The sequence below is a fragment of the Pleurodeles waltl genome, chromosome 4_1, assembly GCF_031143425.1.
Source record: "Pleurodeles waltl isolate 20211129_DDA chromosome 4_1, aPleWal1.hap1.20221129, whole genome shotgun sequence".
NCBI classification, from domain to species: domain Eukaryota; kingdom Metazoa; phylum Chordata; class Amphibia; order Caudata; family Salamandridae; genus Pleurodeles; species Pleurodeles waltl.
The window spans coordinates 38,918,582-38,935,649 of NC_090442.1; the positions used below are offsets into that span (position 1 = coordinate 38,918,582).

Below are 17,068 nucleotides of genomic sequence, written 5' to 3' on the forward strand. Positions count from 1 at the left end.
AGTCCTTGACAGATTACATAATTGGGGCAACAGCAAAGGCAGCAATTGTGTCAATCCTTTATGATTCTTCTCCAGTACTATATTTTTTCTGAGGGACAATTTGCATTATTCCTGGAGAAAATCATAGAGCTTCTACGCATGCATAGTTTCTGCTTTCTGCACCCACACACTCCCTGCACTGCATCTACCCACAGTTCTGTTAAGAATGATTATGCCGTGTCATATTGTTGCATACGTATTGCATATCCATGGCATTTATGAAGAGTTACTTTGGTATGGTAGAAAGAAAGAAAAGTAGCAATGCTGAAGGCATAACGTGACTGATTGTGCAGTTTGCATTGGGCTTTCTTAATGAGGAGTATTGTAAGAGTGTGTTTCCAGTTTGTATGTAAAGATAAGTTGGGTGCTGTGAGAAAAAGACCCAACCATGAAGAGACTCGAACCCTCAATCTTCTGATCCGAAGTCAGACGCCTTATCCATTAGGCCACATGGTCACTGACTGCAATATGTGTGGGTGTTTAGGGTTAGGTGGTATGAATGGATGTGGAACATATCAATTACAGGTGCCCAGGACAGGATCCCATACCGTTCTTTATCTTCTTTCCATCAAAGGAGTTTTTTCAAACAATATCTAGATAATTTCCAAAGTTTCATATCTTATGATGTGCTTTTTTGCCGTTAATCCTCCTTTCTTCTTTTATTGAATACTCTGTTTAATGCTGCAATGGTATTTTTGGATTATTTGAAAAGAGAATGAAACTGCTTTGACAGTAGTTCAGACTTCCCATTTCTTGACTTGCTAATTTGCTCCCTGAATTAGCTTATACAAGTGACATGAACAGGGCCTTGACCTAAGCACGTACCTGAAAGCCTGTCACCACCTCTAGAAATAAAATTCACAGCAGCTCAAAATATTCATTTTGAAAGTGAATATTTCAAGTGAGTCCAAGTTTAATTTCAATAAAGAAAGCTGTATAAAATGACACGCTGCACATTTGGGTAACCAGCATGACACTTTTCAGTGAAGAAGTGGAATGGTTCTGTTGCAATATACTATCACCCTGGCAAGCTGCTACGAGGAAGAGTAAACAATATGATTAGGTTTCAGCAAAAATGTATTAGTTCAGGGTGTGCACCTCAGATAGACTTAAACTTACACACCCTGGTCTGTGAGAGTAGTGCCCTATCCATTGCGGGATTGAGGGTAATCTGCAAGACAGAGTTCCAAAATCATCCTTTCGTCTCAGTTCATGGCCACATACAGTATTTCTGCAGTCATTCGTTTCACTTTTCTGTGTTTAATTAAACTGACCATTTTAAACCTCCGGCACCCACCACTTCAATCTTACCGTTTTTGTGCTATCATAGGGCCTTGGAACTTTTGGCAAGTGGATAGAAGCAGTCACAGAACCACATCACAATACATACTCCTTTGCCTGATACCTTTCACAACAAACTGCTCTTGGAAAAAGACGTTAACCGGTCCTTGCTCTCAGACAGACACAGAAAGCCTATCACCACCTCTACGAACATATTTCAATCAAACCAATATATATCATTCAACAATTATACCTCTGTATCAATATAACTACAACTAGAGACAGAAAGGAATTTAAAAAACAATCTGCCCATTTGAATAACCAGCAGAGTTTTAAGGACGTACAAATTGGAATGTGACAATTTCAGAGTTCATCATTCATAAGAAGTCTGTGAGATAGTATCTCAGAAAGATCTCAAGTTTATAGCAAAAATGGTTGTAAGGGTGATTTATACCACACAATTGCAACTAGGTGCCTCAATCTGCAAGAGACCAGTCCTTGACAGATTACACAATTGGGGCAACAGCAAAGGCAGCAATTGTGTCAATCCTTTATGATTCTTCTCCAGTACTGTATTTTTTCTGAGGGACAATTTGCATTATTCCTGGAGAAAATCATAGAGCTTCTACACATGCATAGTTTCTGCTTTCTGCACGCACACACTCCCTGCACTGCATCTACCCACAGTTCTGTTAAGAATGATTGTGCCGTGTCATATTGTTGTATACGTATTGCATATCCGTGGCGTTTATGAAGAGGTACTTTGAAATGGCAGAAAGACAGAAAAGTAGCAATGCTGAAGGCATAACGTGACTGATTGTGCAGTTTGCATTGGGCTTTCTTAATGAGTGAGAGTGAAAGGAGTATTGTAAGAGTGTGTTTCCAGTTTGTATGTAAAGATAATTTGGGTGCTGAGAGAAAAAGACTCCACCACGAAGGGACTCGAACCCTCAATCTTCTGATCCGAAGTCAGACGCCTTATGCATTAGGCCACATGGTCACTGACTGCAATATGTTTGGGTGTTTAGGGTTAGGTGGTATGATTGGATGTGGAACATATCAATTACAGGTGCTCAGGACAGGATCCCATACCGTTCTTCATCTTCTTTCCATCAAAGGAGTTTTTTCAAACAATATCTAGATAATTTCCAAAGTTTCATATCTTATGATGTGCTTTTTTGCCGTTAATCCTCCCTTCTTCTTTTATTGAATACTCTGTTGTTGGAAAATGGGTTATTGGTAGGGCAGGTAGGTACCTACACCTAGCAACAAGCCACTAACCTCCACATAGGTACAGTTAGGTCTCAGTAAATTAATCCCAGCTCAACCCTTGGTAGCTTGGCAACGAGCGTCAAGGCTTAATTTAGGAGACAAAGTGTAAAGCATTCAAATATCACAAAACAGTAAATAAATAAAACACAGGAAACAGTTTAAAAATCCAAAACCAATTTATGAAAATAGTTTATATTTTTATCTTTAAAATGACACAAAAACGATTAAAATCGGTTCAGGGGAACCGGAGATATGAATTTTTAAAGAATTATTACTTTTCTAGCGCTTAGAAACAAAAAGCGCCAATCGGGTTATCTGGTTGCACCTCGACCGGGGCAAAGTCAAACTTTCAGGCCGACCGCGATGGAGCCCTGCTCGGCTACAGGTCGCGGGAGGCCTCGGTTAAAAAGTTACCTTCTGACTTAGTCTTTATTTTGAAGTTTTTCTTCACCGGGACGAACCTGCCAGTTGAATCCGACCTCCTGGAGCCCTTCTCCGGATACGCGATGTGGGTTTCCTCGGTGGAGACTTTTACCTTCGGACTTAGTCGTTTTTTCGAGATGAAAATCCTTAGACCGGGGTAAACCTGGATCTTGATCCGACGTCCATGGAGCCCTTCTCGGATACGATGGCTGGGAGGTCCCGGTCAACTTTTTACGTTCGGACTTAGTCTCTTTTTTGGATGTTTTTCTTTACCGGGACGAACCACGAAGTCAGGCCGGGTCGCGGTTGAGGCAAGCCGGCTAGAATTTCCACGGCGGGTCGGTCCCTCTCGGGAGCTTTTTTCCAAAAATTCTCAAATCTTTTCCAAACTTCTGGGGCTTCACCCAGATGTTCTTTTAAGGTTCTTTTGGGGTCCACAGCTCACCCCAAGGGTCCAGAAGTTCTGTGATGGTCCTTGGGGGGTGCGGACTTCAACTCCCAGAATGCACCTGGCGCAAACTCCTTTTTGGCCACTGGACAGTGGTCAGCTGGTCGCTTTCTTCAGGAGTTGGTGCAGGGGACTCTGGTTTAGCAATTTTTCACCTGTAGCAAACAGGGAGTCCCTCCTTGAACCAGTTGAAGCCAGGCAAAGTCCTTCTTGTGGTGAAGCCCAAGTGTGCAGCTGGTGCAGTCCTTCTGAGTGCAGGGTCCAGGTGCAGGCCAGGGGTCCAGCAGGGTAGTCCTTCTTCTTCTTTAGTTCCTTTCTTGTTGAATTCTGGAGGGGATCTGAGGTGTGGGTGCAGGTCTGCCAGTTTTATCCTTGCTCCTGGGTGAAAAGCAGGGGGGCCCTGGTTCTCCAATCAGGGACAGGGTCGTCCCCCTGTGATGACCACTTCCTGGGAAGTGTGGCAAAAATCCATCCCAGAAGGCAACAGTCTCTAAAAATCCAACATGGATGAATCTGATTTTTGGAGGTTACATCTGGCTGAGCCCACCCACTGGTGTGGCTAAAAATCATAAACACACCCCTCTCCTGCCCTCTCCTAATCTAATCAAGGGGGCACCTAATTATCTGGGGTTGCAGGATGTGGGGGTGTTGCTGGGTGCTCCAAATGTCCTTCTCTGCCTTTGAAGACCAGTTCGGCAGCCCTCCCCCTTCCTGCCTCACCATCTGCTGAGGGGAGATTCTCTCCCCCAAGCACATTCCTTTGTGTGAAGCCTGGCCACTTCACACCTCATCAAGGCAGCCTGGCAGAAGCTGCTGCAGGCTGGCCAATCAGAGCACAGCAGCAAAAACAATGCAGAGCTGAAATTGGCAACTTTTTAGGTAAAGTCTAAACTTTTTACTGGAAGTTGTGGGATTTATTACAACAATCAATTTGATACCAAATTCTTGGTATGTAACATTTAAGGAGACTTTAAAATTTAAAATAAAGTCTGCCCATTCTAGCCTATGAAGGCCATTTACTTCAATGAGGGAAAAACGAATTTGGCTGTTTTTACCTCACCAGGGCTTATAAATCTATTTTTATAAAGTCCCTGCTTATAGTTACATGGCACCCAGCCCTAGGGGCACATAGGGCACACCTTAGGGGTGACTTATATGTAAAAATAAGGTAGTTTAAGACTTTGGAAGTACCTTTAATTCCAAAGTCGAATTTGCATATAACTTTAATTTAAAAGCAGCCAGCAAGGCAGGCTTGCTTTTAAAATGACACTGGGCACCTCAGCAGTGCACCTAGGTGTGCACCACCTATGCTGTGGTCCCTAAACCTACATGCCCTACCATATACTAGGGACTTAAAGATAGGTTAACTTAGCCAATTATAATTAGCCTAATTTGCATATCCATTTTACACAGAGCACAGGCCCTGGGACTGGTTAGCAGTACCCAGGGCACCATCAAAGTCAGGAAAACACCAGCAAAAAGAGGAAAATGGGGGCAAAAAGTTATGGAGCCTCTGCAATCAGCCCTGTTTTCTCACACAACCCCCCCCCCAGCCCACACACCCAGGAGACTCAGCCCAACCCTGGGAGAGTCTTCCTGGCTTGTTAGGCGAGGAAGACAGTGAAGAAAACTAGCTGTCCCTTTGCAGGGCCTACTCTGCCTTATATCCTCCTGTCAGGGTCACTCCCTATGGGTAGTGAAGCCATCCCAACAGTAAAAGGACCCAACTCAAACTGAAACTTCCCTCTAGGGGGGTCTTCCTCCTTTCTCTCTGCCAACTTGGGTAGTGAGGTGCCCACCTCCCCTACTCCAAACTTTGCTAGGGCAACACCTAGCTTACCCAAAGAGGTCACCCAACACTTGAGCAACCCCACCATGACCAATAGGGTCAGGGGGCCTACTTTGCTATTGGCCCTGGGGTCTGCCTCCCAGGCCAAGTACAGTGCTGCCAGGAAGGCTAGCACCCAGCAGAGGCTACTGACAGCTGTCAGTACCCAGAACCACACCCTAAGCTCTCCACTGACAGGTGGCTGAGCTGCTTTAGGGGCATCTTTGGGGTCCTGGCACCCCTCTTGCTGTCTAGAGTGGGGGGCTACCACCTCCTGTGGCAGACACCCTCCTTCCACTCTCCCTTCTGTCAGTGCAGGGGCAACACCCTGCATCTGGACAGCTGCCTGACTACTCAGGACTTCCTTAGGGTCAGGGGAGGCCTCACCAGTGCCAACTCTGGGCTTCCCCCCTACTGGGGCAGAAGGCCTTTGGCTCCCTGGAACCCTCTTTAAGAGTGGCCTACCCTTCCTTTTCTTCTTTCCTTTTCTTGGGGACCCCTGTCTCCTAACTGTAGGGACTGACTCCCCAGGACTTTGGGTTGGGGGGGCGCCCTGGGCGACCACCCCACCTGTGACCAGACTCACCTCTGGGAGGTCATTGCCCAGGATACAATCTAGGGGAAGGTCAGCACTGACTACCACCCTAATCCAGTCAAGGATACCCTCCCTCTCTAGGGGCACTATGGCTACAGGTTTGGAGGTGACCTCCCCTGTGGTTATCCTGACTTTCTTTGTCTTTCCTGGGACATACATGTCTGGGGTCACTAACCGGCCACTCACTATAGTGTGACTGGCACAGGTGTCTCTCAGGCCAGTGGTAGGGATCCCATTCACTTGAATGTGGTGGAAGTGCCTACTCCCACCCTCAGGGATCACCAGCTTACCATCTGGTCCTGTCTCCCAGCTCAATGCTAGGAGGACTTCATCATCTGAGGAATCCTCCTCTATGTCTACACTGGACAGCCCAGTGCTAACCACCTTCTTTGGACAGGCTGCATCTCCTCTGAAGTGACCTGTCTGCTGACAGTCAAAGCAAGCCCTACTGTCCAAGAGCTTTTTTAACCCTGGGTCTCTCTGTCTCTGTTTGTCAGAGTGGGAGTGGGATTTACTCTCCTCCTTCTTAGGGTTCTGGGGTAAAGAGGGAGTCTCTGTGGTGGGCTTACCACCTCCCTCCTTAGGTTTTTGGGGACCTGTCCCCCCCTTCTTGGAGTCTCCCCCCTGGGACTTGACAACCACCCTGGTTCTCAACCACTCATCAGCTGTCTCCCCTAGCTCTCTAGGGTTTTTCTGCTTAGAGTCCACTAGATGCTGGCGTAACCTTTCTTGGGTACAATTGGTCAAGATGTGCTCTCTCATGATCAGATTGTATAACCCCTCATAAGTATCTACTTTGTTACCAATAATCCAGCCCTCTAGTGCCTTTAGTGAAATGTCCACAAAGTCAACCCAAGACTGGGTACTGACCTTCTCGGTGTCCCTGAACTTCATTCTATATTGCTCTGGGGTCAGACCAAACTTCTTGGCTAAGCACCTCTTCATACTAGGGTATGAATCTGCCTCCTCCCCCCTTAAGGTCAGAAGCCTATCCCTCCCTGAGTTGGGGACCAACTCCCACAAAAGGGAACCCCAGTATTGAGGCCTAACCCTTCTCATTTGGAGTGCCCTCTCAAAGGCCCCCAGCCACTTATCTATGTCATCCCCCTCTACATAAGCAGGAACTACCCCCTTGGGTAACCTGGGGCAAACTCCCCCACCCATGTACACCTCAGCTTCTTTATCACTGCTTCCATCTCTTTTCTCTTTGTATGCCCACTTTTTCTTTTCTATGGCCAGCTTCTCTGCTTCCAAAGCTATGTATGCTAGCTGGGCCTCCAGCTCTCTTTCTCTGATGGATGGGTTCTCTCCTCCTGAAAGAACCCCCTTCCCACCAATAGCTTTGGATCTGCCCCTAGTGACTGTATTTACTGAGGACCGTTCTTCCTCATCCTCACTTGGGCTCAGATGCCTTCCCTCCCCTGAGTGGTTAGAGCTTGCATCCTCCCTTCTTTCTCCCTCCTCTGGAGCTTCTTCTGACTCTACCTCTTGGGCCTCAGCCCATGCTGTCAGGGATGTGATCAGGATTTGCTTCCTGAGATCAGTGGTTGCAGGCAACCCTCTTTCAATACACAACCCCCTAAGCTGGACTACTGTCAGTGTGGGTAGGCTAGCCAGATCAAGCTCCATGGTTCCCTAGTTTTGTGTCAACAAAAACTTTTTGCAAAAATTGGAAACAAGAATTTAGAAAAATTACAAAAATTCAATAATTGAAATTAATCCAAATTAAAAATTAAAAACAATTTTTGCACTAGGTCAATTTAAAGGATTTTTAATTTGTTTTACCTAAAACTGTAACGTGATATTGAACACAAGTACAGGATCCCGTCGCGGCTTCCAATTATGTTGGAAAATGGGTTATTGGTAGAGCAGGTAGGTACCTACACCTAGCAACAAGCCACTAACCTCCACATAGGTACAGTTAGGTCTCAGTAAATTAATCCCAGCTCAACCCTTGGTAGCTTGGCAACGAGCGTCAAGGCTTAACTTAGGAGACAAAGTGAAAAGCATTCAAATATCAAAAAACAGTAATTAAATAAAACACAGGAAACAGTTTAAAAATCCAAAACCAATTTATAAATTTATCTTTAAAATGACACAAAAACGATTAAAATCGGTTCAGGGGAACCGGAGATATGAATTTTTAAAGAATTATTACTTTTCTAGCGCTTAGAAACAAAAAGCGCCAATCGGGTTATCTGGTTGCACCTCGACCGGGGCAAAGTCAAACTTTCAGGCCGACCGCGGTGGAGCCCTGCTCGGCTACAGGTCGCGGGAGGCCTCGGTTAAAAAGTTACCTTCTGACTTAGTCTTTATTTTGAAGTTTTTCTTCACCGGGACGAACCTGGTCCTGGTTAGCAGTACCCAGGGGACCATCAAAGTCAGGAAAACACCAGCAAAAAGAGGAAAATGGGGGCAAAAAGTTATGGGGCCTCTGCAATCAGCCCTGTTTTCTCACATCTGTTTTATGCTGCAATGGTATTTTTGGATTATTTGAAAAGAGAATGAAATTGCTTTGACAGTAGTTCAGACTTCCCATTTCTTGACTTGCTAATTTGCTCCCTGAATTAGCTTATACAAGTGACATGAACAGGGCCTTGACCTAAGCACGTACCTGAAAGCCTGTCACCACCTCTAGAAATAAAATTCACAGCAGCTCAAAACAATCATTTTGAAAGAGAATATTTCAAGTGAGTCCAAGTTTAATTTCAATAAAGAAAGCTGTATAAAATGACACGCTGCACATTTGGGTAACCAGCATGACTCTTTTCAGTGAAGAAGTGGAATGGTTCTGTTGCAATATACTATCACCCTGGCAAGCTGCTACGAGGAAGAGTAAACAATATGATTAGGTTTCAGCAAAAATGTATTAGTTCAGGGTGTGCACCTCAGATAGACTTAAACTTACACACCCTGGTCTGTGAGAGTAGTGCCCTATCCATTGCGGCATTGAGGGTAATCTGCAAGACAGAGTTCCAAAATCATCCTTTCATCTCAGTTCATGGCCACATACAGTATTTCTGCAGTCATTCGTTTCACTTTTCTGTCTTTAATTAAACTGACCATTTTAAACCTCCGGCACCCACCACTTCAATCTTACCATTTTTGTGCTATCATAGGGCCTTGGAACTTTTGGCAAGTGGACAGAAGCAGTCAGAGAACCACATCACAATACATACTCCTTTGTCTGATACCTTTCACAACAAACTGCTCTTGGAAAAAGACATTAACCGGTCCTTGCTCTCAGACAGACACAGAAAGCCTATCACCACCTCTACGAACATATTTCAATCAAACCAATGTATATCATTCAACAATTATACCTCTGTATCAATATAACTACAACTAGAGACAGAAAGGAATTTAAAAAACAATCTGCCCATTTGAATAACCAGCAGAGTTTTAAGGACGTACAAATTGGAATGTGACAATTTCAGAGTTCATCATTCATAAGAAGTCTGTGAGATAGTATCTCAGAAAGATCTCAAGTTTATAGCAAAAATGGTTGTAAGGGTGATTTATACCACACAATTGCAACTAGGTGCCTCAATCTGCAAGAGACCAGTCCTTGACAGATTACACAATTGGGGCAACAGCAAAGGCAGCAATTGTGTCAATCCTTTATGATTCTTCTCCAGAACTGTATTTTTTCTGAGGGACAATTTGCATTATTCCTGGAGAAAATCATAGAGCTTCTACGCATGCATAGTTTCTGCTTTCTGCACGCACACACTCCCTGCACTGCATCTACCCACAGTTCTGTTAAGAATGATTGTGCCGTGTCATATTGTTGTATACGTATTGCATATCCGTGGCGTTTATGAAGAGGTACTTTGAAATGGCAGAAAGACAGAAAAGTAGCAATGCTGAAGGCATAACGTGACTGATTGTGCAGTTTGCATTGGGCTTTCTTAATGAGTGAGAGTGAAAGGAGTATTGTAAGAGTGTGTTTCCAGTTTGTATGTAAAGATAATTTGGGTGCTGAGAGAAAAAGACTCCACCACGAAGGGACTCGAACCCTCAATCTTCTGATCCGAAGTCAGACGCCTTATGCATTAGGCCACATGGTCACTGACTGCAATATGTTTGGGTGTTTAGGGTTAGGTGGTATGATTGGATGTGGAACATATCAATTACAGGTGCTCAGGACAGGATCCCATACCGTTCTTCATCTTCTTTCCATCAAAGGAGTTTTTTCAAACAATATCTAGATAATTTCCAAAGTTTCATATCTTATGATGTGCTTTTTTGCCGTTAATCCTCCCTTCTTCTTTTATTGAATACTCTGTTGTTGGAAAATGGGTTATTGGTAGGGCAGGTAGGTACCTACACCTAGCAACAAGCCACTAACCTCCACATAGGTACAGTTAGGTCTCAGTAAATTAATCCCAGCTCAACCCTTGGTAGCTTGGCAACGAGCGTCAAGGCTTAATTTAGGAGACAAAGTGTAAAGCATTCAAATATCACAAAACAGTAATTAAATAAAACACAGGAAACAGTTTAAAAATCCAAAACCAATTTATAAAAATAGTTTATATTTTTATCTTTAAAATGACACAAAAACGATTAAAATCGGTTCAGGGGAACCGGAGATATGAATTTTTAAAGAATTATTACTTTTCTAGCGCTTAGAAACAAAAAGCGCCAATCGGGTTATCTGGTTGCACCTCGACCGGGGCAAAGTCAAACTTTCAGGCCGACCGCGATGGAGCCCTGCTCGGCTACAGGTCGCGGGAGGCCTCGGTTAAAAAGTTACCTTCTGACTTAGTCTTTATTTTGAAGTTTTTCTTCACCGGGACGAACCTGCCAGTTGAATCCGACCTCCTGGAGCCCTTCTCCGGATACGCGATGTGGGTTTCCTCGGTGGAGACTTTTACCTTCGGACTTAGTCGTTTTTTTGAGATGAAAATCCTTCGACCGGGGTAAACCTAGATCTTGATCCGACGTCCATGGAGCCCTTCTCGGATACGATGGCTGGGAGGTCCCGGTCAACTTTTTACGTTCGGACTTAGTCTCTTTTTTGGATGTTTTTCTTTACCGGGACGAACCACGAAGTCAGGCCGGGTCGCGGTTGAGGCAAGCCGGCTAGAATTTCCACGGCGGGTCGGTCCCTCTCTGGAGCTTTTTTCCAAAAATTCTCAAATCTTTTCCAAACTTCTGGGGCTTCACCCAGATGTTCTTTTAAGGTTCTATTGGGGTCCACAGCTCACCCCAAGGGTCCAGAAGTTCTGTGATGGTCCTTGGGGGGTGCGGACTTCAACTCCCAGAATGCACCTGGCGCAAACTCCTTTTTGGCCACTGGACAGTGGTCAGCTGGTCGCTTTCTTCAGGAGTTGGTGCAGGGGACTCTGGTTTAGCAATTTTTCACCTGTAGCAAACAGGGAGTCCCTCCTTGAACCAGTTGAAGCCAGGCAAAGTCCTTCTTGTGGTGAAGCCCAAGTGTGCAGCTGGTGCAGTCCTTCTGAGTGCAGGGTCCAGGTGCAGGCCAGGGGTCCAGCAGGGCAGTCCTTCTTCTTCTTTAGTTCCTTTCTTGTTGAATTCTGGAGGGGATCTGAGGTGTGGGTGCAGGTCTGCCAGTTTTATCCTTGCTCCTGGGTGAAAAGCAGGGGGGCCCTAGTTCTCCAATCAGGGACAGGGTCGTCCCCCTGTGATGACCACTTCCTGGGAAGTGTGGCAAAAATCCATCCCAGAAGGCAACAGTCTCTAAAAATCCAACATGGATGAATCTGATTTTTGGAGGTTACATCTGGCTGAGCCCACCCACTGGTGTGGCTAAAAATCATAAACACACCCCTCTCCTGCCCTCTCCTAATCTAATCAAGGGGGCACCTAATTGTCTGGGGTTGCAGGATGTGGGGGTGTTGCTGGGTGCTCCAAATGTCCTTCTCTGCCTTTGAAGACCAGTTCGGCAGCCCTCCCCCTTCCTGCCTCACCATCTGCTGAGGGGAGATTCTCTCCCCCAAGCACATTCCTTTGTGTGAAGCCTGGCCACTTCACACCTCATCAAGGCAGCCTGGCAGAAGCTGCTGCAGGCTGGCCAATCAGAGCACAGCAGCAAAAACAATGCAGAGCTGAAATTGGCAACTTTTTAGGTAAAGTCTAAACTTTTTACTGGAAGTTGTGGGATTTATTACAACAATCAATTTGATACCAAATTCTTGGTATGTAACATTTAAGGAGACTTTAAAATTTAAAATAAAGTCTGCCCATTCTAGCCTATGAAGGCCATTTACTTCAATGAGGGAAAAACGAATTTGGCTGTTTTTACCTCACCAGGGCTTATAAATCTATTTTTATAAAGTCCCTGCTTATAGTTACATGGCACCCAGCCCTAGGGGCACATAGGGCACACCTTAGGGGTGACTTATATGTAAAAATAAGGTAGTTTAAGACTTTGGAAGTACCTTTAATTCCAAAGTCGAATTTGCATATAACTTTAATTTAAAAGCAGCCAGCAAGGCAGGCTTGCTTTTAAAATGACACTGGGCACCTCAGCAGTGCACCTAGGTGTGCACCACCTATGCTGTGGTCCCTAAACCTACATGCCCTACCATATACTAGGGACTTAAAGATAGGTTAACTTAGCCAATTATAATTAGCCTAATTTGCATATCCATTTTACACAGAGCACAGGCCCTGGGACTGGTTAGCAGTACCCAGGGCACCATCAAAGTCAGGAAAACACCAGCAAAAAGAGGAAAATGGGGGCAAAAAGTTATGGAGCCTCTGCAATCAGCCCTGTTTTCTCACACAACCCCCCCCCCCAGCCCACACACCCAGTAGACTCAGCCCAACCCTGGGAGAGTCTTCCTGGCTTGTTAGGCGAGGAAGACAGTGAAGAAAACTAGCTGTCCCTTTGCAGGGCCTACTCTGCCTTATATCCTCCTGTCAGGGTCACTCCCTATGGGTAGTGAAGCCATCCCAACAGTAAAAGGACCCAACTCAAACTGAAACTTCCCTCTAGGGGGGTCTTCCTCCTTTCTCTCTGCCAACTTGGGTAGTGAGGTGCCCACCTCCCCTACTCCAAACTTTGCTAGGGCAACACCTAGCTTACCCAAAGAGGTCACCCAACACTTGAGCAACCCCACCATGACCAATAGGGTCAGGGGGCCTACTTTGCTATTGGCCCTGGGGTCTGCCTCCCAGGCCAAGTACAGTGCTGCCAGGAAGGCTAGCACCCAGCAGAGGCTACTGACAGCTGTCAGTACCCAGAACCACACCCTAAGCTCTCCACTGACAGGTGGCTGAGCTGCTTTAGGGGCATCTTTGGGGTCCTGGCACCCCTCTTGCTGTCTAGAGTGGGGGGCTACCACCTCCTGTGGCAGACACCCTCCTTCCACTCTCCCTTCTGTCAGTGCAGGGGCAACACCCTGCATCTGGACAGCTGCCTGACTACTCAGGACTTCCTTAGGGTCAGGGGAGGCCTCACCAGTGCCAACTCTGGGCTTCCCCCCTACTGGGGCAGAAGGCCTTTGGCTCCCTGGAACCCTCTTTAAGAGTGGCCTACCCTTCCTTTTCTTCTTTCCTTTTCTTGGGGACCCCTGTCTCCTAACTGTAGGGACTGACTCCCCAGGACTTTGGGTTGGGGGGGCGCCCTGGGCGACCACCCCACCTGTGACCAGACTCACCTCTGGGAGGTCATTGCCCAGGATACAATCTAGGGGAAGGTCACCACTGACTACCACCCTAATCCAGTCAAGGATACCCTCCCTCTCTAGGGGCACTATGGCTACAGGTTTGGAGGTGACCTCCCCTGTGGTTATCCTGACTTTCTTTGTCTTTCCTGGGACATACATGTCTGGGGTCACTAACCGGCCACTCACTATAGTGTGACTGGCACAGGTGTCTCTCAGGCCAGTGGTAGGGATCCCATTCACTTGAATGTGGTGGAAGTGCCTACTCCCACCCTCAGGGATCACCAGCTTACCATCTGGTCCTGTCTCCCAGCTCAATGCTAGGAGGACTTCATCATCTGAGGAATCCTCCTCTATGTCTACACTGGACAGCCCAGTGCTAACCACCTTCTTTGGACAGGCTGCATCTCCTCTGAAGTGACCTGTCTGCTGACAGTCAAAGCAAGCCCTACTGTCCAAGAGCTTTTTTAACCCTGGGTCTCTCTGTCTCTGTTTGTCAGAGTGGGAGTGGGATTTACTCTCCTCCTTCTTAGGGTTCTGGGGTAAAGAGGGAGTCTCTGTGGTGGGCTTACCACCTCCCTCCTTAGGTTTTTGGGGACCTGTCCCCCCCTTCTTGGAGTCTCCCCCCTGGGACTTGACAACCACCCTGGTTCTCAACCACTCATCAGCTGTCTCCCCTAGCTCTCTAGGGTTTTTCTGCTTAGAGTCCACTAGATGCTGGCGTAACCTTTCTTGGGTACAATTGGTCAAGATGTGCTCTCTCATGATCAGATTGTATAACCCCTCATAAGTATCTACTTTGTTACCAATAATCCAGCCCTCTAGTGCCTTTAGTGAAATGTCCACAAAGTCAACCCAAGACTGGGTACTGACCTTCTGGGTGTCCCTGAACTTCATTCTATATTGCTCTGGGGTCAGACCAAACTTCTTGGCTAAGCACCTCTTCATACTAGGGTATGAATCTGCCTCCTCCCCCCTTAAGGTCAGAAGCCTATCCCTCCCTGAGTTGGGGACCAACTCCCACAAAAGGGAACCCCAGTATTGAGGCCTAACCCTTCTCATTTGGAGTGCCCTCTCAAAGGCCCCCAGCCACTTATCTATGTCATCCCCCTCTACATAAGCAGGAACTACCCCCTTGGGTAACCTGGGGCAAACTCCCCCACCCATGTACACCTCAGCTTCTTTATCACTGCTTCCATCTCTTTTCTCTTTGTATGCCCACTTTTTCTTTTCTATGGCCAGCTTCTCTGCTTCCAAAGCTATGTATGCTAGCTGGGCCTCCAGCTCTCTTTCTCTGATGGATGGGTTCTCTCCTCCTGAAAGAACCCCCTTCCCACCAATAGCTTTGGATCTGCCCCTAGTGACTGTATTTACTGAGGACCGTTCTTCCTCATCCTCACTTGGGCTCAGATGCCTTCCCTCCCCTGAGTGGTTAGAGCTTGCATCCTCCCTTCTTTCTCCCTCCTCTGGAGCTTCTTCTGACTCTACCTCTTGGGCCTCAGCCCATGCTGTCAGGGATGTGATCAGGATTTGCTTCCTGAGATCAGTGGTTGCAGGCAACCCTCTTTCAATACACAACCCCCTAAGCTGGACTACTGTCAGTGTGGGTAGGCTAGCCAGATCAAGCTCCATGGTTCCCTAGTTTTGTGTCAACAAAAACTTTTTGCAAAAATTGGAAACAAGAATTTAGAAAAATTACAAAAATTCAATAATTGAAATTAATCCAAATTAAAAATTAAAAACAATTTTTGCACTAGGACAATTTAAAGGATTTTTAATTTGTTTTACCTAAAACTGTAACGTGATATTGAACACAAGTACAGGATCCCGTCGCTGCTTCCAATTATGTTGGAAAATGGGTTATTGGTAGGGCAGGTAGGTACCTACACCTAGCAACAAGCCACTAACCTCCACATAGGTACAGTTAGGTCTCAGTAAATTAATCCCAGCTCAACCCTTGGTAGCTTGGCAACGAGCGTCAAGGCTTAACTTAGGAGACAAAGTGAAAAGCATTCAAATATCAAAAAACAGTAATTAAATAAAACACAGGAAATAGTTTAAAAATCCAAAACCAATTTATAAATTTATCTTTAAAATGACACAAAAACGATTAAAATCGGTTCAGGGGAACCGGAGATATGAATTTTTAAAGAATTATTACTTTTCTAGCGCTTAGAAACAAAAAGCGCCAATCGGGTTATCTGGTTGCACCTCGACCGGGGCAAAGTCAAACTTTCAGGCCGACCGCGGTGGAGCCCTGCTCGGCTACAGGTCGCGGGAGGCCTCGGTTAAAAAGTTACCTTCTGACTTAGTCTTTATTTTGAAGTTTTTCTTCACCGGGACGAACCTGGTCCTGGTTAGCAGTACCCAGGGGACCATCAAAGTCAGGAAAACACCAGCAAAAAGAGGAAAATGGGGGCAAAAAGTTATGGGGCCTCTGCAATCAGCCCTGTTTTCTCACATCTGTTTTATGCTGCAATGGTATTTTTGGATTATTTGAAAAGAGAATGAAATTGCTTTGACAGTAGTTCAGACTTCCCATTTCTTGACTTGCTAATTTGCTCCCTGAATTAGCTTATACAAGTGACATGAACAGGGCCTTGACCTAAGCACGTACCTGAAAGCCTGTCACCACCTCTAGAAATAAAATTCACAGCAGCTCAAAACAATCATTTTGAAAGAGAATATTTCAAGTGAGTCCAAGTTTAATTTCAATAAAGAAAGCTGTATAAAATGACACGCTGCACATTTGGGTAACCAGCATGACTCTTTTCAGTGAAGAAGTGGAATGGTTCTGTTGCAATATACTATCACCCTGGCAAGCTGCTACGAGGAAGAGTAAACAATATGATTAGGTTTCAGCAAAAATGTATTAGTTCAGGGTGTGCACCTCAGATAGACTTAAACTTACACACCCTGGTCTGTGAGAGTAGTGCCCTATCCATTGCGGCATTGAGGGTAATCTGCAAGACAGAGTTCCAAAATCATCCTTTCATCTCAGTTCATGGCCACATACAGTATTTCTGCAGTCATTCGTTTCACTTTTCTGTCTTTAATTAAACTGACCATTTTAAACCTCCGGCACCCACCACTTCAATCTTACCGTTTTTGTGCTATCATAGGGCCTTGGAACTTTTGGCAAGTGGACAGAAGCAGTCAGAGAACCACATCACAATACATACTCCTTTGCCTGATACCTTTCACAACAAACTGCTCTTGGAAAAAGACGTTAACCGGTCCTTGCTCTCAGACAGACACAGAAAGCCTATCACCACCTCTACGAACATATTTCAATCAAACCAATATATATCATTCAACAATTATGCCTCTGTATCAATATAACTACAACTAGAGACAGAAAGGAATGTAAAAAACAATCTGCCCATTTGAATAACCAGCAGAGTTTTACGGACGTACAAATTGGAATGTGACAATTTCAGAGTTCCTCATTCATAAGAAGTCTGTGAGATAGTATCTCAGAAAGATCTCAGGTTTATAGCAAAAATGGTTGTAAGGGTGATTTATTCCACACAATTGCAACTAGGTGC

General features: G+C 45.6%; 1 non-coding gene across 1 annotated transcript; it reads right to left on the bottom strand.

Annotated features, from left to right (window-relative positions):
• Window positions 1-422: 422 nt before the first annotated feature.
• Window positions 423-495, bottom strand: TRNAR-UCG (transfer RNA arginine (anticodon UCG)). The gene has a single exon. It is a non-coding gene; the product is annotated as a tRNA-Arg (tRNA).
• Window positions 496-17,068: the final 16,573 nt, after the last annotated feature.